The 23,016-nt window shown below is 46.5% G+C and overlaps 1 protein-coding gene across 1 annotated transcript in view; it reads right to left on the reverse strand.

The window, feature by feature from the left end:
- Window positions 1–8,883, reverse strand: part of LOC126418598 (UDP-glycosyltransferase UGT5-like) — a 130,599-nt gene extending 121,716 nt beyond the window's left edge. The window contains exon 1 of the mRNA XM_050085431.1: window positions 8,684–8,883. The gene's annotated coding sequence lies outside the window, so the exon portion shown is untranslated. The remainder of the gene's footprint in view (window positions 1–8,683) is intronic.
- Between the last annotated feature and the right edge of the window lie 14,133 nt (window positions 8,884–23,016).

Raw genomic sequence — 23,016 nt, forward strand, 5'->3', positions numbered from 1 at the left:
TCCTCCCGGCGCAGTAAATAACTGTGTGTTAGCCGGGAGTGGCCAATGCGGAGCCGACAAAGGACGACGGAGTCCCTGCGGTTGGCTCGCATGGATGACCGCCACACAGTCGTCGTCTCCTTAATGGCATGGAGTTTATTGGGTGTAATCCGATCGCGCCATTCAGCGTCCCAAAGCGCAAAAACTTTTCGGCGGAGGACTGCCCGCAAATCAGGCTCTGGGAGGCCAACATCCAGAGATGGTTTACACGTGGCCTCTTTCGCCAGGCGGTCAACATGTTCATTGCCCGGGATACCGACATGACCGGGGGTCCACACAAAGACCACAGAGCGGCCGCAACGCGCAAGAGTATGCAGGGACTCATGGATAGCCATCACCAGACGAGAACGAGGAAAACACTGGTCGGGAGCTCGTAAACCGCTCAGGGAATCGCTACAGATCACGAAGGACTCACCTGAGCAGGAGCGGATATACTCTAGGGCTCGAAAGATGGCGACTAGCTCAGCAGTGTAAACGCTGCAGCCAGCCGCCAAGGACCGTTGTTCGGAATGGTCCCCTAGAGTTAGCGCATACCCGACACGACCAGCAACCATCGAACCGTCGGTGTAAACAATTCCAGAGCCCTGATACGTGGCAAGGATGGAATAAAAGCGGCGGCGGAAGGCCTCTGGAGGGACCGAGTCCTTCGAGCCCTGTGCCAAGTCGAGCCGAAGGCAAGGGCGAGGAACACACCACGGGGGTGTACGCAGAGGCGCCTGGAAAGGAGGCAGAACAGGGAAAAACCCAAGCCCGCAGAGAAGCTCCTTGACGAGTACGGCGATCGGACAACCCGACCGGGGCCGACGGTCCGGCAGATGGACGACCGACTGCGGGAACAGGACACGGTAATTTGGATGCCCGGGCAAACTAAAAACATGGGCAGCATAAGCAGCCAGTAATTGTTGGTGTCGTACCCGCAGTGGAGGTACACCTGCCTCCACTAGTACGCTGTCCACAGGGCTGGTGCGGAAAGCACCAGTGGCAAGGCGTATCCCGCTGTGGAGAATTGGGTCCAGCACCCGTAACGCAGATGGGGATGCTGAGCCATAAGCCAGGCTCCCATAATCCAGACGGGACTGGATTAACGCCTGGTAGAGCCGCAACAGGGTAGAGCGGTCGGCGCCCCAGCGGGTGTGGCTCAAGCATCTCAGAGCGTTTAGATGCTGCCAACACGTCTGTTTAAGCTGCCAGATATGAGGCAGCCAAGTCAACCGGGCATCGAAAACCACCCCCAAAAACCTGTGGGTCTCCACCACAGCAAGGAGTTCGTCGGCAAGATAAAGCCGCGGCTCAGGATGGACTGTTCGGCGCCGGCAGAAATGCATAACGCGGGTCTTGGCTGCCGAAAACTGAAACCCATGCGCTACAGCCCAAGACTGCGCCTTACAGATAGCGCCCTGTAACTGACGTTCAACAGCTGCAATGCCAGTAGAGGTGTAGTAAAGGCAGAAGTCGTCAGCATACAGGGAAGCGGAGACAGAATTTCCCACGGCCGCAGCAAGCCTGTTAATGGCTATTAAAAACAGACAGACACTTAAAACAGAGCCCTGTGGCACACCGTTCTCCTGGACGTGGGAAGAACTATACGAGGCCGCGACTTGCACGCGGAAGGTACGACACGACAGAAAATTGCGGATAAAAATCGGCAGAGGACCCCGAAGACCCCATCCATGAAGCGTAGAAAGAATGTGATGACGCCATGTCGTATCGTACGCCTTCCGCATGTCAAAAAAAGACAGCGACCAGGTGCTGACGGCGGGCAAAAGCAGTACGGATGGCCGACTCCAGGCTCACCAGATTGTCGGTGGTGGAGCGGCCTCTACGGAACCCACCCTGAGACGGAGCCAGAAGGCCCCGAGACTCCAGTACCCAATGCAAGCGCCGGCTCACCATTCGTTCAAGCAACTTGCAAAGAACGTTGGTGAGGCTAATGGGACGGTAGCTGTCCACCTCCAGAGGGGTCTTTCCAGGTTTCAAAACGGGGATGACAATGCCTTCCCGCCATTGCGACGGAAACTCCCCCTCGACCCAAAGACGGTTGTAAAGATCGAGAAGGCGCCGCTGGCAGTCCACTGAAAGGTGTTTCAGCATCTGACAGTGGATGCCATCTGGCCCAGGAGCGGTATCAGGGCAAGCAGCTAGGGCACTGCGAAATTCCCACTCACTGAATGGAGCATTGACAGATTCCGGGTGGTTGGTGCGAAACGAAAGGCTCTGACGTTCCAGCCGCTCTTTAATGGAGCGGAAGACCTGGGGGTAATTCGCAGAAGTGGAACTCATAGCAAAATGCTCTGCTAAGTGATTTGCAATGACGTCGGAGTCAGTACACACGGCTCCATTCAGTGAGAGCGCAGGGACGCTGGCAGGGGTCCGATAGCCGTAGACGCGTCGAATCTTGGCCCAGACCTGCGAGGGAGTGACATGGAGGCCAATGGTGGACACATACCGCTCCCAGCACTCCTTCTTGCCTTGGCGGATAAGGAGGCGGGCCCGCGCACGCAGCCGTTTGAAGGCGATAAGGTGCGCTAAGGAGGGATGTCGCTTGTGACGCTGGAGCGCCCGCCGGCGATCTTTAATCGCTTCAGCGATCTCAGGCGACCACCAAGGCACAGCCTTCCGCCGAGGAGACCCAGAAGAACGGGGAATGGCAGATTCGGCGGCAGTAACGATGCCGGTGGTGACCGATTGAACCACCGCACCAATGTCATCAGTAGAGAGAGGCTCAAAAGCGGCAGTGGAGGAGAACAAATCCCAGTCAGCCTTATTCATAGCCCATCTGCCAGGGCGCCCAGAAGAGTGACGCTGTGGTAGTGACAAAAAGAGCGGAAAGTGGTCACTACCACACAGGTCGTCATGCACACTCCATTGGACAGATGGTAAGAGGCTATGGCTACAGATGGAAAGGTCAATGGCGGAGTAGGTGCCATGCGCCACATTGAAGTGTGTGAAGGCACCATCATTTAACAGCGAGAGATCGAGCTGCGACAATAAATGCTCAACGATGGCGCCCCGACCAGTGGCCACTGACCCACCCCACAGAGGGTTATGGGCGTTGATGTCGCCCAATAGCAAGAAAGGTGGCGGCAATTGGGCGACCAGTGCAGCCAGGACAGGCTGCGAGACATCACCATCCGGTGGAATGTAAAGACTGCAGACGGTAACAGCCTGTGGCGTCCACACGCGTACAGCGACAGCCTCTAAAGGCGTCTGGAGAGGGACGGACTCGCTGTGCAGAGTGTGAAGGACATATATGCAGAAGCCACCAGACACCCTTTCATAAGCTGCTCGGTTCTTATAATAACCCTGATAGCCACGGAGGGCGGGGGTTCGCATCGCTGGAAACCAAGTTTCCTGGAGAGCAATGCAGAAGAAAGGGCGAAGGCTGAGAAGTTGGCGGAGCTCAGCTAAATGGTGGAAGAAACCGCTGCAGTTCCACTGGAGGATGGTAGTGTCCATGGCGGACAAAGGCGTGACGGGACTGGGAAGGCAGATTACGCCGCTGGGTCACCTGCTGCCTCCGATTGAGCACCCGTGCTAGTGCTATCCATGGCGTCTGAGGGACCGGCGAGATCGAGGTCCTCAGCGGACGCCAGGATCTCCACCTCGTCCTCAGACGCAGATCTGGAAGGTGGCGGTGGGGTGGCTGCCACCGCGAGTTCCTTGGGCTTAGTGCTCTTCTTCTTTGATTTCTCACGCTGCTCCTTGGGTTTAACCGGCTGGGAGGGCTTCACCGATTCAGTCTCCGGGACTGAGGAGGATCGTGAAGCCCGTCGACCAGCTGATTGCGGGCACTTACGCCACTGTCGGTCGTGAGCCTTCCCACTGGTGGAAACCTGGGAAGGGAGGGACCCGAGGGACCCCTTGCGAGCGTGAGAAGCCGAAGAAGTTGGACACTTCTCCGGCTTAGAAGCAAGGACGGACGTCCCTGATGGGGGGGATGGTGTTGCCCCTGAGGTAGGTGGCGCAGGAGCAACCTGGTGGGTAGAGCCCCCCACTGGCAAGGGGGCAGGAGGAGTCTTACTGCTCATCGAGCTGGCTGGAAGTCTCGAAACTGATGGGGCTAGCACAGGTGTAGTAGCAGCTGCATAAGAAGATGTCATTCTCACAGGATGGAGTCTGTCATATTTCCTCTTGGCCTCAGTATAGGTCAGCCGGTCCAGGGTCTTATATGCCACGATTTTGCACTCTTTCTGAAAGACTTTGCAGTCTGGCGAGCAAGGTGAATGGTGCTCCCCGCAGTTGACGCAGATGGGAGGCGGGGCACATGGAGTATCGGGATGAGATGGGCGTCCGCAATCTCGAAATGTGAGGCTGGAAGTGCAGCGGGAAGACATATGGCCGAACTTCCAGCACTTGAAGCACCGCATCGGGGGAGGGATATAGGGTTTGACGTCACATCGGTAGACCATCACCTTGACCTTTTCCGGTAACGTATCACTCTCGAAGGCCAAGATGAAGGCACCGGTAGCAACCTGATTGTCCCCCGGACCCCGATGAACGCGCCGGACGAAATGAACACCTCTACGTTCTAAGTTGGCGCGCAGCTCGTCATCAGACTGCAAAAGGAGATCCCTATGGAAAATAACACCCTGGACCATATTTAAACTCTTATGTGGTGTAATAGTAACGTTAACATCCCCAGCTTGTTACAAGCAAGCAGCCTGCGTCACTGGGCGGAGGATGCCGTTTGTATCAGTACTGACCCAGAGCGCATTTTAGACAAGCCCTCCACCTCCCCAAACTTGTCCTCTAAATGTTCGACGAAGAACTGAGGCTTTGTGGAGAGAAAAGACTCCCCATCAGCTCTCGTACAAACTAAGAATCGGGGCGAATAACTGTTACCTCCATCCTGAGACTTACGCTCTTCCCAGGGCGTGGCCAGGGAGGGGAACGTTTTCGGATCGTACTTCTGAGCATTAAATTGAGCCCGAGAACGCTTAGAGACTGCTGGCGGCTGGCCGCCAGCGAGAGATGATGTACCACGCTTCATTGCGGGTCATCCGCCCTGATGCCACCTACTCCGACCAAGGGCCCTCCCCACGGGCGCCACCCAGCCACAGCAAAGGCCACCTGGCAGGATGGCCGTTGCCGGGAGTCCCGATACCCCTTGGCATACGTGGGGAGTTAACGGCGCAGTCATCAGTAGAGCGATCCCTGTGTTGTCAGGGGGCTACAACCAAGAGGGTACATGGCGGTCCCACCACAACGGGCTGGCTACCGTGCTGGATCTTAGGTGCAAAAATGTCCAAGGTCGTCGTCGCAGTGAAAAGAAACACTGCATAGAGCAGCGTGGTAATCGCACCCAGGGACGCATCCTCGCCCAAGAGATCGAAAACGAGCGGAACACCATTGCAACGACGAGAAATCCGGCTAAAGGTCTAATTGCACGACGGATACAGTGCACCATGTAAGGCGCCCTTCCCCAATTGGCTCGCTCTTCGGATAAATTTAGAAAGATGGAGGTCAAACCCGAGAGGGGACCATCACATAAGGCCGAAACATGTGAGACTCCTTTTAGTCGCCTCTTACGACAGGCAGGAATACCGCGGGCCTATTCTAACCCCCGAATCCGCAGGGGGGTTTAACGAACTCAAAGCTTTACTGTGTAAGTAGGCTGTTCAAGTTTTTATGCTGGTAACACCACTTAGCGCTCTATATGAAAGTCATTGGCTGTGCTGTGTGCAGTCTGTGGCTGGTTGGCATTGTTGGAATATTTGCTATTATAGTGTTGGGCAGTTGGATGTGAACAGCGCGTAGCGTTGTGCAGTTGGACGTGAGTCGCCAGAGGTGGTGGATGTGGGGACAGAGATGGCAGAATTTTGAGAGCGGACGATCTGGACGTGTGTCCATCAGAAAGAGTAAATTGGCAATACTGGATATCATGAACTAATATATATGATGACTTGAACATTAAGGTAAATACATTGTTTGTTCTCTATCAAAATCTTTCATTTGCTAACTGTGCCTATCAGTAGTTAGTGACTTCAATAGTTTGAATCTTTTATTTAGCTGTCAGTATGGGCGCTCGCTGAATTGCAGTAATTCGAGTAACGAAGATTTTTGTGAGGTAAGTAATTCATGAAAGTTATAGGTTATTGTTAGTCAGGGCCATTCTTTTGTAGGGATTATTGAAAGTCAGATTGCGTTGCGCTAAAAATATTGTGTGTCAGTCTAGTGTTGAACAGAATAAGTAAAGAGAGAAATGTCTGAGTACATTCAGTTTTGCACAGCTGTTTGACAATCAAATAACATAAGAGGTTTATCAGCACAGTAATTCATTAATTTTTCCAAGGGGATGTTTCAACTGAAAAGCAAAAGTGTATGGAGAAGTGTTCAGTGTGTTCAGCAATCGACCTGCCGAAAAATCTAAGCTAGTTTTGGTTATAGGTAAAGTGAGTGGACAGATCAAAATCTGTCTTTACCGTCGCTCATTGATTATATTAGAACTGAAAGGAAGATGATACAGATAAGCTTGAGACTGGATTCAGTCTCCGCTGAGGAAGCTGGTAGTACAGCTACTTGTTTCAGCCATCGCGGTGCACCGACATGACGTTTCGAAACAAGTGCTCGTAGAACAGATCAACTAAAATTACTCAGAGGAAAGACAACTGGACCAGGCGTTCCTAAAAGCACTACGGTAAATCTTCAACAATTCTAGGTGCAGTCTGTGGTATGTCGCTGGAGCAAACAGACGTCCCAAGGGGTTGGCGACTGGATGAGTATTTAAACTGGGCGGAGAATTCTGCCGCCACGTCCGCCGGAGGACTTGCACCCGCCTCCACGCCCCCAGAAAGTTTGGGAGCATATTTCCGCACGATGTGAACTGCAAACTCATGCAGTCACTCGTTCTACTGCATCTTCGCCATTATGATGTAATTGAACGTGTCATGAATAGTAAAAACACAAGATGGTTGGAACTGAACAAGAAGGTGCATTAGATCTGCAACATTCGTGTATATTACCGTGTTAGTGTTTCATATTCCCAGTCAGGTTGCTTGCTACCTGACAAGTTAGGGGAATACCACACGATACGTCTACTTGTCTCAGGGCGCACGCCCCCCTGTACCTCGCTTCAGAGGTTAAACATCTCTTGACATCATCAAACAGGTGGTCTCACTTGTCTAGTTTACCATCTGTGCTCGTTCATAAAATAACATTTGAGAGCCTTGCGCACGCCAGTTTTTTGTCGACAGCTGCGGGCCTGCATTGCAAGTCTTTGGCCGTTGCCTAGGAACGAGACCACGCACACACTTTGCATGAATTCTTACGCGAATCGTCACCTTAGTTGGCGCGAGTAATGAGTGAATGGGCAAATATCCTTTAGGGACATTACGAATGTAGGTTGTGGACAGTTGGGAATGTGGGTCTCACGGGAAGCGTGCAAGGGATTAGTCCCTGCAGCCGCGCTATCCTCTGTGCCCTCGGTGGCTCAGATGGATAGAGCGTCTGCCATGTAAGCAGGAGATCCCGGGTTTGAGTCCCGGTCGGGATACGCATTTTCAGCTGTCCCCACTGAGGTATATCAAAAACACCTATTGGCAGCTGAGGGTTTCGTTTAATTATTTCCATCAAAATAAAATTTTGAGACTTCCCTCTGAGAGAAACTTCGAGAATTCAATAACGTGCAGAAAAAAAAGGATCAAATGGCTGACAATGAGGTGGTTACATTATGAAATAGAATACCCATTTACCCTTACGTTTAAGCAGCATCGGAGCCCTGATGTGTAATTTGACGAAATCGACTTAAAGAAGCATGGGCATCTCATAACTTACTTTCGTAACATCCAACAGGACCCTCTTTATACTACTCGTCAAACAACAACAAAAGCGAAGGAAAAGGACGTGGAGGATTTACTACTGTACATTCCGTCTGGTCATCACCATGTTTTCAATACCCTACCGTGTAACACTGGCACAAGAACTCCCTCTGCTCTGCAAGAGCAAGCCGATGAAAGTGAATCTAAATTGCATTACATTCCTGTTGGGAAATATTTTCTACGAGCAAAGAGAAGGCACAAAATTATAATTATATATTCCAGAAGAGGGATTTTCATAATTGTTTCTTTAATAAAACATGAAGACTAGAACAAAGGGGAAGATACGAGAATAATACATTTGGTGCCCAAAAGAATCAAATCCAAAGTTTCACTTTTCTTTTGAATGCAGCAAGTAATACCACTTAAATTTGCCCTTATTCTGTATGGGAATACAGTATACAAAATATATATTTATGATTCAAACACATTAGAACGCTGTAAACGTTTCCCTGTAATTATCATGCAGGTTTCTCGTACGATCTTGTCAACCGTATCATGTCTGTTTTTCTGTGAACTGTCTTATTCGCTTGTGCACTGAACGCCTCACATATTACACTGTGAATAAATGTTGTCAAAGTGAAATTCTCCAGATGCCGGTAAATGTTTAATTCTTTTACTACGTAAACCATCGTCATGTAGACGAATAGTGTGTGGCACTGCTCTGCTTGTAAGGATGTTGTATTGTACACTTATGATTTCTGTTCCTCGCGCGTAAACATAGCGATGACGTCACTTTGGTCAAGTTCACGTTGTTGCGTAACGTGTGTCAAGCATTAGCACTTCTGAAATGTATATACACTCTTGTGTGAAAGCACGTCAAGTCTTACCTCGTGTCCGTCGGATGCCTGGTGATCAGTGGCCCTACGACGAAACGGCGCTTGCTGCCTGCTTGTGACTGCACCACAGCGCACACACACACACACTAGGTGCCGCTGGTCGCGAACAGATATACCGGCGCACGCTGACTTGTGGGAACTGGCTGCAGATCTGATACCTGCGCTTCCGCGGCTGCTCCGCCAGCAGCCGTTCTGCGCGCTTACGGCGCAAGAGCTAACGAACGCCCGAGGCCTTCGTGACGTAGTACCGCACGGCGCGTGTGGCTCACGGAGATGGTGACTCAGCCAGAGTCGCCAGATTGCGCGAGTTTCAGGCACGTGGCGTTCAGAGTCGCACCGACAACGGTCGACAGACGCAGTAGCCGGAGTACGTGGTCACATCGGCCGACAACCTGGTCACAGCGCGTCCTATTTCCTTCGTAAATTTTTGGTAGGATGACGAAGGTTACAATCTATTTCAACTGCCGTGGGGAAGATGAATGCCCTGACACCTCCGTGCTCGGAGAGGAGTGCTGCACTGCGATTCTTGCTAGTAATAGAGGGCCGAATGATGCGAGTGGTCTACATGTATCTCGAAACGAAATGGCTAGTACTGCACATTCTTTCCTCAAATACAGGAATAATAACAAGAGAAGTTTTAAGAATATATCAGCTGTAGAGAGAAACGTTGTTTTACGTAATCGAGATGATTCGCGGTGATACTGACAAGGAGACGGCACGACCGTGGGGTCGGGGATTTGTCCGAAATTTTGGGTGGTGAAAGAGGACCCCTAACACCTCACGTGGTTAAAGTATTAGGACGCACTACTCGGAAAATCCCTGGAAAAATCGATCCAAAGTTTCTTAGATGCCATATGAGTATAAAATGTTAGTGAATTGCCGAGCCGCCGTCTGTCTTAAATGTTTAGGGCTCGGACTATTACGCCAGAGGTCTCTGGTTCGATTCCTCCTCTGGCACATTTTTTTCTTCTGTTTCATTTTCTTTTGTTATTCCGCCAATTATTCAGAAAGTTTCCCAAACCTACATTATCTTTAACAAATTAGTTACATTCTTGAATAAAAATTATTTTCTTTATGTCCAACAACACAATTCATGCTGGTGGGTTTTCCATTTTTCACTGTAAAGTATATGAAGAAAAAACATTGGGTTTTTAATCGGAATAACAAAGTCGATTGGGAAACATTCAATTTTTATACATATAATAATTATAAACAAGAACCGCAGTGGTAATTATCGTAAAAACAAACAAAGCAATTTTTGTGACATCTTGCGCAACATATAAAAGCGGATTTTTAAAATCACAGGGCGTTTACAATAAATTTGTACAAAAACATGCCCCATTAACATTTACGAAAATGTTTTGAGTTTCTGATAATTTTGAGGCAAACCAGGAATATTGAATCATGTCTCGGAATACTGGTGACGGTAATTGATGGTGAATTATGGAATGAATTTTTATAGAATCTTCCCGGGAATTAATTTCACGATTCTCCTGTAACAATGCGCTGCAATTTTGCAAGCAACAGAAGATAAAAAAAGTGCGGGAGGAGGAATCGAACATGAGACCTCTAGCGTAATGGTCCGAGCGCTAATCATGTAGGCCAAACGGCGAATCGGGAATGGTCTAACATTTTATACTCATAAGGCACCTAAGAAACTTTGGATCGATTTTTCTCGGGATTTTCCGGGTAGTGCGCCCTAATATTTTAACCACGTGAGGTGGTAGGGGTCCTCTTTCACCACCCAAAATTTCGGACAAATCCCGAACCCCACGGTCGTGCCGCCTCCTTGTGAAAAGCAAAATTGCAAACATTCTACACAACCTCAAATTCAGCGAACCAGCACGCCCGGGTTCCCGGGTTCGACTCCCGGCGGGGTCAGGGATTTTCTCTGCCTCGTGATGACTGGGTGTTGTGTGATGTCGTTAGGTTAGTTGGCTTTAAGTAGTTCTAAGTTCTAAGGGGCTGCTGACCATAGATGTTAAGTCCCATAGTGCTCAGAGCCATTTGAACCATTTTCAGCGAACCAGAAACATGTCAATTAACTTTCTATTGTGAGTTGGCAAGACAGCCAAGCCACTATGCGATAGCCGAAAGGCACGCGTTTAAGCTCACGCAGGCTGGCGTGAGGTCTGGAACAGTTAAAGGAGTTGAGTCTAGTAAAAAAAGTACGTAGCTTCTGGAATACTTAACTTTAATCCATAATGGGTGAACATTGGTCTGACGGTACATGCCTCACAAGATAAATAGCAAATGATAATTGCGCCTTGCTAGGTCGTAGCAAATGACGTAGCTGAAGGCTATGCTAACTATCGTCTCGGCAAATGAGAGCGTAATTTGTCAGTGAACCATCGCTAGCAAAGTCGGCTGTACAACTGGGGCGACTGCTAGGAAGTCTCTCTAGACCTGCCGTGTGGCGGCGCTCGGTCTGCAATCACTAACAGTGGCTACACGCGGGTCCGACGTATACTAACGGACCGCGGCCGATTTAAAGGCTACCACCTAGCAAGTGTGGTGTCTGGCGGTGACACCACACTTTCGATGACTGCTTTTCAGCATACGTGTGAAAGACAAAAGTAAAATTTATAATAAGATACTCCGAAACCAAAAGCTCTGAAAAAATGGGAAACACATTCGCCACATTTGCAAAATATCTCGAATAACAGAATCACCACCCTACAGGCACAAAAACATCAGTAAATAGGAATTATAATTCATAGACAGCTAATGGTCACCCATCTCAGCCTAAAAAATATCCACTACAGTAATTTAAGATATGCCACGTTTCACATTTTAAAAAAAATAATTTTTTGACATAATTTACGCCTAAAATTTCTCATAAAGGTTTTGCCTATGGCGTAGTTTCCATTAATGGACGTTCCACACATATCACCCGACAGTGCCCTGACCGGTCTGTGATTGCACCGGCCGTGGTCGCAGTGGGGGATACATATGAGGGGGGGGGGGAACGCGCCCCCCCTCCCTCACCCCTCCTTGCGGGGCCGCACAAATTGCCACCGACGCCACACCTGCCAGTTAGTTAGCCTGCAAGTTATTCGTTCATCTCTTTCGTCAGTCGACTCGACTGAATCGAGTTATCGAGTAGTTGTACTTTCCTATTTATTTATTTATTTCATTATCAGTATGGAGTAATGCACCGCCTTGAAATGTAAGGTAGGTCGGATGCTTCTAAATCTAAAAGCAAAGACTTCTCATTGTAACAATCTTATTGGTGTAGAGTTGTTAATGCTTCTTTTTCTTTTTTTATATAATATAAAGAACATAATATATAAAGATGCTTAACAATTGATAAAATTGTTCCATATAATTTGTTTCTGCTTAGTTGATGAGAATATAATTCATATAATGCAAATGCCAAAGAAAAATAAAAAAAGAAAATGTAATACAATGAGTGGGCTGAAAATAATTTTCAGAGGTAGAGGGATGTGTTACACTGCATTTGGATGTGTAATACAGTATAAGTAGCAAATGGTTCAAATGGCTCTGAGCACTATGGGACTCAACTGCTGAGGTCATTAGTCCCCTATAACTTAGAACTAGTTAAACCTAACTAACCTAAGGACATCATAAATATCCATGCCCGAGGCAGGATTCGAACCTGCGACCGTAGCGGTCTTGCGATTCCAGACTGCAGCGCCTTTAACCGCAAGGCCACTTCGGCCGGCTCTAAGTAGCATGTTGGTTGATAATGGCCTATTTCTGCTAATTGAAGGTGAGAAGGTCTCGGTAGAACATCGATCTATTCTCATCTGAAATGGTTTGTGCTTATGTATGTTCACTGTGTCTGTGTGGATTGGTACATTACGGGAAGTGCTGCAAATCAGGACACTACATGATACTCAGCAGCTGTTTGTTTGTCCTACTGTTGGTAGGTGTGGTACATTCTGTGTGATACCTTAGATACCTACACCTGGTATTATACAGACTAAATACTGATTGAGCATTTCGTACACGGGATACATGAATTCTAGCTTTACACGAAAAAATACACTTACAGTATGTTTGTAATTTTTTTAGTAGAAATAGAATGTAGTTCGTTGCTACTTTAATGCATATTCCTTAAATAACTTAATGCATAACATTTTTATTTTTATACATACTTTATACAGAAAATATATTTGGTATATAAAATTCATTGATTGTATCTTTGAATACTGTAGACTTCTGTCTACACACAGAAAGACGAGTAATACATTACTGCTCGTGTGCAGTATACTTTATAAACACTACGCAGTATGTCGTTGGGGAGGAAGAGCCTCAGAATAAAACTTCTTCGAGCCTTCTCCTCCCAAGCGACGTTACCTTATTACTACCGTCTTAGAATGTGGCGTCGGTGTCTGTTTTATGATTGTTTCTGCCTGTTGTGTTGTTTGTGACTGTGTTGTGGCTTGCAGTGTCATGCGTTGTTGGGTTGGGTCCCTCACGTATTGATCCCTTCTGAGTCACATTCGCTTAGCGTTCCTTCCTCGGTTTCGGAATCTGTGGTCGTGCTTGTGTCCTCCCATGTGGTTTGTTGTGTTGTTTGTGCTTGTCTACACCTCCTTCCATATGAGGTTTGGCGCTGCAGAGTGTTCGATAAAATATCGGTTACGCTATTTATTGTGTTTTAATCATCGGGATTGCGTATTATTCTGGCGATGTCATTGTCGTTCTGTATAGGTCTCACTTGTCCTAGGGTGTCGCATAGCAGTGTGATATGTCCTGGTGTCCCAGTTTCTCCGCAAACGCATACTTCATCGTTAGTTAGTCCCGTGCGGTTTCATAGAGTAAATATCTCTGGAGTGAGCACTGCGTTCTGCGCATGTTGTCAACATTAAACCAGGATTGTCACGTGTTTTCGGGACTTCACTCTGCGTGTCTGCTTTCCTCAGAGTTTGAAGTTAATAATATCAAGAGTTTTTGTTGTGTTTTCACCGTTTGTTGATAGTGTAATAGCGATGGTAAATTACTGTTGTTGCTACGGATGTGCCGGCCGCTGTGGCCGAGCGGTTCTAGGCGCTTCAGTCTGGAACCGCGTGACTGCTACGGTCGCAGGTTCGAATCCTGCCAAGGGCATGGATGTTTGTGATGTCCTTAGGTTAGTTAGGTTTAAGTAGTTCTAAGTTCTAGGGGACTGATGACCTCACATGTTAAGTCGCATAGTGCTCAGAGCCATTTTTTGAGCTACGGATGCAAAGAAAAATACGTGAAAGGAGGGATAGTAACTTTCCATGGGTACTATGTTTAAAAATTTCGAGACGCATTATAATTAAGGCTTGATTCTGTAGACCTATTTTTCTACGATTTTATGACTATACAATAGATATTACGGCTCGTACAAAAGCTTACAAACAATCGCTTCCTCTCGTAAATTTGCTAGTGGAACAGGAAAGGGAATGGTTAGTTGTTTCAGCAAATACTATCCTCCATGCATTTATCAGTGACTTGTCGATTATGTATATAGATTTGAAAGACGGGAGACAGACAAATTCAATAGAGCGGGAGTCTGTAATTGTCTTCCTATAATATGTGTGTCCAAACATTTTTGTTTACTATAAAGTTACAGTAGGAGACCATGTTAAGTGTGTCTAGGACATGGAGAATGATTGTGTGCGATTTACATTTCAGTTTCACGAAGGATGAACAACGAGTAAAGATGTGGCTCCAGAAAATAAGGGGAGTAATTTTGTCCCCACAAAATATTCCAAAGTATGTATAAAACACTTCGAAGAGGAATGTGTAGAAAGAGAAAAATTTGGACGTGTGTGGCTGAAGGTAGATGCTATACCAACTATTTTTAATTTTCCACAGCACCTACTACCAATTTCTGCATTCAGCTTAAATAAATTTTCTGCACAAATCAAATAAAAACACAATAGTGTAGTTAATCAAAGTACACATTCATCTTCTTTGGTGTATTTTGCCTTCAATTTATTTTCTTCACCATTTGATTAAGAGGCGTAAAATATTAGTAAACATGTTCTCAAACTCTTTCATTTGTGTCACTTTCCACTGGTGTTATATCGGTTGACTGTTAGATGACCAACAGTATTTGCACTACATTTATTCTCCGATCGCCTTTTTTCCCCCTTCTTAGTCAGTCTACTATTTATTTAATGAACTGGAAGAAAGTATGTAAAATGTGTTAACTAAACACTTCATAGTGTCACCAGTAAGAAAAATAGTGCTTTAGGTCGCAAAAACGAGAAAATAAATACGCAGAAATAGCAGAAAAAAGGACGAATTAGCAGGGATATAATCGCTAATGTGAGGTAAATTCGGTGCTTTTAGGACACTTGCAAAAGTCCTAGCGTACTGTCAAGTCGTTTTGCAAAACTATCAGTGCAAAAATGTACGTCAGGCTCTATAATACTATAAAATACCGAAAACTACAAAACATCGAGTGCATCTGAATTGTGACACTTATTGCAAAGAAGCAGAATGCAATATCACTTGCCCTTAAAAGTTACGTAGCTGGTTTATTCCCGATATCAAATGGATACTGTTAAAATGTCTGCGCAACATATATAAATAATCCACGACACGTACGAAAAGAATCCGTCTGTACTAGGGATGTAGTGACATTCGAAATATACAGGGCGCTATACGGACAAACACACGACGTCCCGAGAACACGTGACCAGGCCGGCAATGTATGTTGACAACACAAAATCTGTTCTGCGATGTGAATGCTCACTCCAGAGATATTTACTCAATGTACGGTTTAAATGTGCCGGATACGGTCTGTGGCGCGTCGGGAAATGGACCATCCCCCAGCTTGGGTCGACATGTTTCAGTTGTAATCTTTCGCGTTCGTCAGGAAAGAAAGAGTGTACTCGGCGTTTCTTATCGGATGCGTCTCACTCTCTCTACCATGTTTGAATCCGCCATTGTTTCATTTGTGTTTTGTTCATAATGTTCGTTCCCGTAATTTCGATGACTTCATCGAGCCTGACCCTCTTAAGCCAGTAAAGTGCAGCTCAGTAACGTTTTGTTATGTCTATAGGGCAGGTCCCCATCTCAACGCCAAGTCCCTCTAGTGACGTGGTGTTGAAGGCTCCGCTCGTTCTCAGGAGTACACTACGTTGACCTCATCTTGCAACTGTGTTGTTAGCCTGTATGTTCAGTCTGTGAGCCCAAGCAGTTGCGGCGAAGCATGCGATGGATTCAAATATCGCAATGTGGTAGATCCTTGTGGTCTTAATAGGTAATTTGTACTGAGTTGTGTTGAGTCTTGCTAGACTGTGCATAATTTTCGAAGCTTTGTCAGTTTGATATGATGGTTGAAAGTCTGTTTTTCGTCATGATGCAGTCCTAGATAACGTGTGTCTTGCTTCCTCTGTATGCTTGTATTTTTGAATTTTAGAATTGGCTTCCTTTGTAGTGTCCCACTGACCATTAAATACACAGTTTTGTCGGAAGATATTTTTACTTATTTTCTTTGCACCAACTGTTAAATTTCTGAAGCACTTGCGTGTCTCTTGTCTCCAGTGCTGCCCTCGAGTTGGCTGACACCACTATGTATTATTCTGCGTAAGCCACCACACCTCTTACCCTGTCGTCACTGGTCAGGGTGTTCAGCAAGGACTCGATTGCGATGTCCCAGAATATTGGTCCTCAGATCGAGCCCTGTTTACATCCCTTTGTTATACTCTTGATAACCTTTCGTGTACCAGCCGTCCACTCCGTTATTCTGCCTCTGCAGTAGTTGAGGAAGCTATTGTAGAGGGAAGTTGATAGCTTCATTTCCCTTAACCTGGTGATGAGGGACGGACACCACAAGTTGTCAAAAGCCCCGGCTGTGTCGATTAGTATGGCGGCCACGTATTTGTCGCTGATGCTATTTGTAACTGTCAGTTGATTGACGGCGTCTTCTATTGATCTGCCTTCCCTGGAGCCGAATTGACGGGGCGTTAGGTTGAGGAGGAAACTGTGCGATTGTAAACGGTCACACCGGAGCCTTTCCTGTACCTTGTCGAGAGTGTTTAAGAGGCAGTTAGGTCGGTACATTTTGGGCTCTGTTGGCTCTTTGTCTTGTGATTTCCTGATTATTACTAGATTAGCCGTTTTCCAGAGGTTTGAAATTCTGCCTGTTAGTAGTGCCACGTTGAACATATTAGTAACAAAGGTGTGATCCGTGTTACTGTTTGTTTTAATGTTCCTGAAAGTATTTTGTCTGGGCCGGATACTTTTCGGTTTTTAAGCCTGCTGATTGCCGTCGCGACTTCTTGCGCGAATGGCATGGTTACACTGTCACTGATGTATGGTTGCCTTATCCTTTCTCTCAGGTCAGCGTGTTGTCGTTCGTCTTATGGGGGTCATCATCTGGAGGGTGCCTGTTCAGAAGATATTCTGCTGTGCGTCGTCATCCTCTGGTCATTATACCGTCAGCTTGCTTTAGTGTTGACGGAACTGTCGGTGTCTTAACTCGTTCTGTTTCTATCATGTACGGTTGTCCCCAGATGTCGTTATACAGCTGGGTTTTGACAATATTGGTCCCGTAGTCTTGCCTTGTTGTCTTTAGTTGTTTTTGGTATTTCTGTTTAGCGTCACGATATAGGTCGAGTCTTATCTGTCTTTCAGAAGCTGTCTTTGTTTGTTGGTAGTACTTTCTTTTGCCCCGTGAATCCTTCCTTAGTCTTGCCAGTTCTGCCGACCGCGGTTGTTTCTGTCCCCAACCAGTTTTTGCTCGTGGTATAGCTGCTTCCTGTGCTCTTTGTCGGATCTCTGTCAGTACATGCGTTTTGTAATCTATACTGTCTTGATCTGTGTGTAATGACGACGCCTCAACAATATTTCGAACTTTTTGCCAGTCGTCTCCTCTTATGAGTAAACGCTGCTGTTCAAAGTCCATGTTATCCGTATTGACATATATGTCCGTGGTTATGACGACTGCATTGTGGTCGCTGTGTATGGCTCTATCTAATACCCTCCATGTGTTGACAAGTGGAAGAGATTTTGCGTTCCCTAGAGAAACGTCTATGATACCTACACCACCGGCGTCTCCACGGTAGGTAGGTGGCTGACCCTCCCTATTCAGTATGAAAAGGTTGCATTCATTTACCACGTCAAGCACTAGTTGCGCTCTGTCGTCAGTTCTATCTGAGTTCTACAAGAGGGATTTTATGTTGGTATCGGTTAGAATGAGCAGCCTTTTTCTTTCTGAGTGTCATGCAATGTCTTTTATTTTGTCTAAGAAAGGTTCTATATCGCACGAGTACTGAGCATAAATAGAAGACATGGGCCATATATTCTGTCCGTCTGTTATTTCCGCTGTGGCAATGCGTTCGAGGCAAACCAGGGTGATCTATGTTACTGTGAGCTTTTTATTAACTACTATTATCGCGGCTTTCGCGTTTGGTGTTCCTGCTATTGTGATGTAATGTAAGGGGAGCCCTGAAATCTTCCCGCCTCGCAGAAAAGGCTCCTGAACGCAGGCGATGTCTGCTTTTGTTTCTCTTAAGAGCCTACCTAGTTCCATGTTTAATAGGGTATTGACCTGGCAGTTTAGTTGTATTACCTTTAGAAGGGATATCTAGTGAAGGAAAAACACTCTACACACGTTCGTGTGCTCTCACGAAGTCCTTATATACTTTATCTAGGTTTAGGAGCTCTCCCCTTCTCACACATGCCTCCCTAACAGCTTACAAAGTTCTTTGGGGTTCTTTGGCAGATTTTCAACCCTTAGGATCATCCTGTCAGTTTGTTCTGTAATTGGGAAGCAGATTTTATCCCCGTTTTCATGCTTAGTTCGTATTACAAAGCGAAGAGCTGTTCGAAATATATCCTCATTTTCAAGTCTGCTAAGCCGTAGGTCAGCTTCTAAGTTTTCGTAGTTTACGTGATTAACGGTATTCAGCCTGGGGTCCTTGATTGTGTCTTGTTGGTGTAATTGACTTTGTTTGTTGCTCCGATTTCGAACAATTCTGTAGTGCAACATGTCTTTCCTCCTTTATGGCTTCTGGTAGTGTAGTTTGATGTGTTTTCGCTGAGCACTTCCCATGATAGTGACTTGTTGTTTTTGATGTCTACCGGAGACTTGTTCGTGAAAGGTGACTGTTGTATCCAGAATGAGATTTTCACTCTGCAGCGGAGTGTGCGCTGATATGAAACTTCCTGGCGGATTAAAACTGCGTGCCGGACCGAGATTCGAACTCGTGACCTTTACCTTTTGCGGGCAAGTGCTCTAACAACTGAGCTACGCAAGGACGACTTACGCCCCGCCCTCACAGCTTCACTTCTGCCAGTACCTCGTCTCCTACCTTCCAAACTTTACAGAAGCTCTCCTGCGAACCTTGCAGAACTAGCACTCCTGAAAGAAAGGATATTGCGGAGACATGGATTCACTTAATCATTCTGGAAACATACCCTAGGCTGTGGCTAAGCCATGTCTTCGTAATATCCATTCTTTTCAGGAACGCTAGTTCCGCAAGTTTCACAGGAGAGCTTCTGTAAAGTTTGTAAGGTAGGAGACGAGGTACTGGCAGAAGTGGAGCTGTGAGGATGATGTGTGAGTCATGCTTGGGTAGCTCAGTTGGCAGAGCACTTTCCCGCAAAAGACAAAGGTCCCGAGTTCGAATCTCGGTCCGGCACACAGTTTTAATCTGCCAGGAATTTTATATCAGCACACACTCCGTTGCAGATGGAAAATCTCATTCAGGAAATATCCCCCAGGCCGTGGCTAAGGCATGTCTCTGCAATGTCCTTTCTTTCAGGAGTGCTAGTTCTGCAAGGTTCACAGGAGAGCTTCTGTGAAATTTGAGAGGTAGGAGACGAAGTACTGGCAGAAGTGAAGCTGTGAGGACAGGCCGTGAGTCGTGCTTGGGTAGCTCTGTTGGTAGAGCACTTGCCTGCGAATGGCAAAGGTCCCGAGTTCGAGTCTCGGTTCGGCACACAGTTTTAATCTGCCAGGAAGTTTCGTGGGTGGTTGTGTTTGGTGTTGTGTCGGTACAGGATGTGTCTTTCTGTTCAGCTACCTTACTGTTTTGTTTTTCGTAGTGACTGTGTGCTACCCCCGTAGACAAATCGAACTGGTGTAATATAGGGTCTACATTTGGTTGTATTAATTCTACAGGGTTATTACAAATGATTGAAGCGATTTCACAGCTATACAATAACTTTACTATTTGAGATATTTTCACAATGCTTTGCACAGACACACAAAACTCAAAAAGTTTTTTTAGGCATTCACAAATGTTCGATATGTGCCCATTTAGTGATTCGGCAGACATCAAGCCGATAATCAAGTTCCTCCCACACTCCGCGCAGCATGTCCCCATCAATGAGTTCGAAAGCATCGTTGATGCGAGCTTGCAGTTCTGGCACGTGTCTTGGTAGAGGAGGTTTAAACACTGAATCTTTCACTTAACCCCACAGAAAGAAATCGCATGGGGTTAAGTCGGGAGAGCATGGAGGCCATGACATGAATTGCTGATCATGATCTCCACCACGACCGATCTATCGGTTTTCCAATATCCTGTTTAAGAAATGCCGAACATCATGATGGAAGTGCGGTGGAGCAGCATCCTGTTGAAAGATGAAATCGGCGCTGTCGGTCTCCAGTTTTGGCATGAGCCAATTTTCCAGCATGTCCAGATACACGTGTCCTGTAACGTTTTTTTCACAGAAGAAAAAGGGGCTGTAAACTTTAAACCGTGAGATTGCACAAAACACGTTAACTTTTGGTGAATTGCGAATTTGCTGCACGAATGCGTGAGAATTCTCTACCGCCCAGATTCGCACATTGTGTCTGTTCACTTCACCATTAAGAAAAAAATGTTGCTTCATCACTGAAAACAAGTCTCGCACTGAATGCATCCCCTTCCATGAGCTGTTGCAACCGCGCCGAAAATTCAAAGTGTTTGACTTTGTCATCGGGTTTCAGGGCTTGTAGCAATTGTAAACGGTAAGGCTTCTGCTTTAGCCTTTTCCGTAAGATTTTCCAAACCGTCGGCTGTGGTACGTTTAGCTCCCTGCTTCCTTTATTTGTCGACTTCCGCGGGCTACGCGTGAAACTTGCCCGCACGCGTTCTACCGTTTCTCCGCTCACTGCAGGCCGACCCGTTGATTTCCCCTTACAGAGGCATCCAGAAGCTTTAAACTGCGCATACCATCGCCGAATGGAGTTAGCAGTTGGTGGATCTTTGTTGAACTTCGTGCTGAAGTGTCGTTGCACTGTTATGACTGACTGATGTGAGTGCATTTCAAGCACGACATACGCTTTCTCGGCTCCTGTCGCCATTTTGTCTCACTGCGCTCTCGAGCGCTCTGGCGGCAGAAACCTGAAGTGCGGCTTCAGCCGAACAAAACTTTATGAGTTTTCCTACGTATCTGTAGTGTGTCGTGACCATATGTCAATGAATGGAGCTACAGTGAATTTATGAAATCGCTTCAATCATTTGTAAAAGCCCTGTACTTGTTGCGCAGGTAGTGTGCAGTTGTTTTTGTTTGTGTTAGTCTGGGGTGTTGGATTTCTTGTGAACTCAGTGACATCTTCATTCTAAGGATGTTCAAGGACGTCGTTACATTTCTCTGTACTATCTCGCAGTAATTCGTCTTCCAGTTCAACTCGTAAAAGGAGACCAGCCTGGAAGATGGCCCAATCAAACGTGTGATATTTCAGGCGCCTGGTAATTCATATTCAATTGCACCCTGCACGCACATATCGTCTATATAGTCGGTAATGCTGAAGTACCTAAACTGTATTTTCTCCCAGAACTGAGGTATTACATTAGTATTAGTATCTACATATGGGGGTTGTAATATCCCCATGTGTTGCCGCCAGGCAACGGCTCGCCACCGGACACTCATCCTAGTCGACGGCGATTTGTATCTTCGCCTGTTTGTGTTATTAGTTACATCTGCTTCTGCGTGTGTTACGGGGGTGGGTGTCTTACAGTTATGGTAGCTCTCCTTATTAATGGACGTTGTACAGAACACCGTATGTATTTGCCTTTCGTAGAGCTGTTTATATGCAGGACAGTCTGAGCCCCACCCTTATCGTATGTTCTGTGTTTGCATGGTACACGGATTACAGGATTCTCCGCCTGCATTCTGCCTTTTTGTGTCCCGGTTTCGCACATCTCCCCTATACTGGATCATTGTCGCAACGCTTCGATGGGTGACCGAGCGCCAACAGTTAAAACATGTTTATACAGGAAGAAACTTGTTAATATACAAAGATACAAAATGAATTAAAACCCTTACTTGTTGAAGTATGAGTAACGTGCTCTTGCCGACACTTCTAGAATATTGTTTACTGTCCTTTTGCCCTTTTGTCCTGTTTTAAATTTTATTTTAACCTCGCTGTCGAACTCGTCTTCAGTATATGTTCACTCAGGTTTACTTTGTAGAGCTCTTTTAAGAATTCCTGATCGGTTAAATATGTTGAGACATTGTGCACTGCCAGCAGGGGTCTGAACTTATTGAGTTCTTCACACCTAATGCCCTTAAGCTGTGCTGTTTACTTGTGATTCTGTTTCAGTTGTAACAATGTTTGCTGTTGGTCTGATTGATTTAATTTTTAATTTTTGTTGCTTGGGGTTGACTGTTTTACTGATGGTTTCTCTAATGGTTCTCGCATATTGGTTGGTATCTGATTTAAAGAAAAGTGTGCTGGACTGTTTAGCTTTTGTTTGTTGAATGCGTTTCTGTACTTTGCTTTTAGGTTTTGCATCGGGACCGGCAGCCGCAACCGCTGCAAATGAAAGTGAGAGGGGTTTAGTTCCTGACTTTAGTCTCTGATTTTCGGATTTGAATTCCGCTATTTCTTGTTCCATGCGCTGAATGCGTTCCTGGGCATCTGGTGCGTTTGCAACCGCTATTTCTTTTCTGAGTCTGGTGTTTTCTGTTCTGAGCCCTTCATTTTGTCCACGAAGCGTTGCTTGACCTAGTGTGAGTGCCCAAATTTTGTCTCTAACCTGTGATGTAATTGTAGCTGACGCCCTTTTTTGTTTTAGTTGATTCTGGAACTCCGCTAAGATGTGATCTACAGCTTTTATCATTATAGTTTCCATTTTCTTTCTTTTGGGAATTAAGTCTTCGCTGGATACCACTCGTCTTATTGCTCCCACCCTTCGGAGTCGCATCACTGTTCCGACGTCCTCCGACTGATGTGTGGCTCACATTGATTCCGGGAGCGTGTTCAGCATTTTCCAAAGTAGCAGCGGCTGCCGCCAGCGTCGATCAGGTATGCTCCAGTGTCCGCGTATACTCGCGGACCTGGATCTTAACTTAGTCGAAAGCCGATGCACACGTCCCAAACTCTTCACAAAGTGAGGCAAAGAGAGCGCGCACCGTCGAAATTTGCTGTAAGGCAGCCGATT

Source organism: Schistocerca serialis, chromosome 9 (assembly GCF_023864345.2).
Source record: "Schistocerca serialis cubense isolate TAMUIC-IGC-003099 chromosome 9, iqSchSeri2.2, whole genome shotgun sequence".
Lineage (NCBI taxonomy): Eukaryota > Metazoa > Arthropoda > Insecta > Orthoptera > Acrididae > Schistocerca > Schistocerca serialis.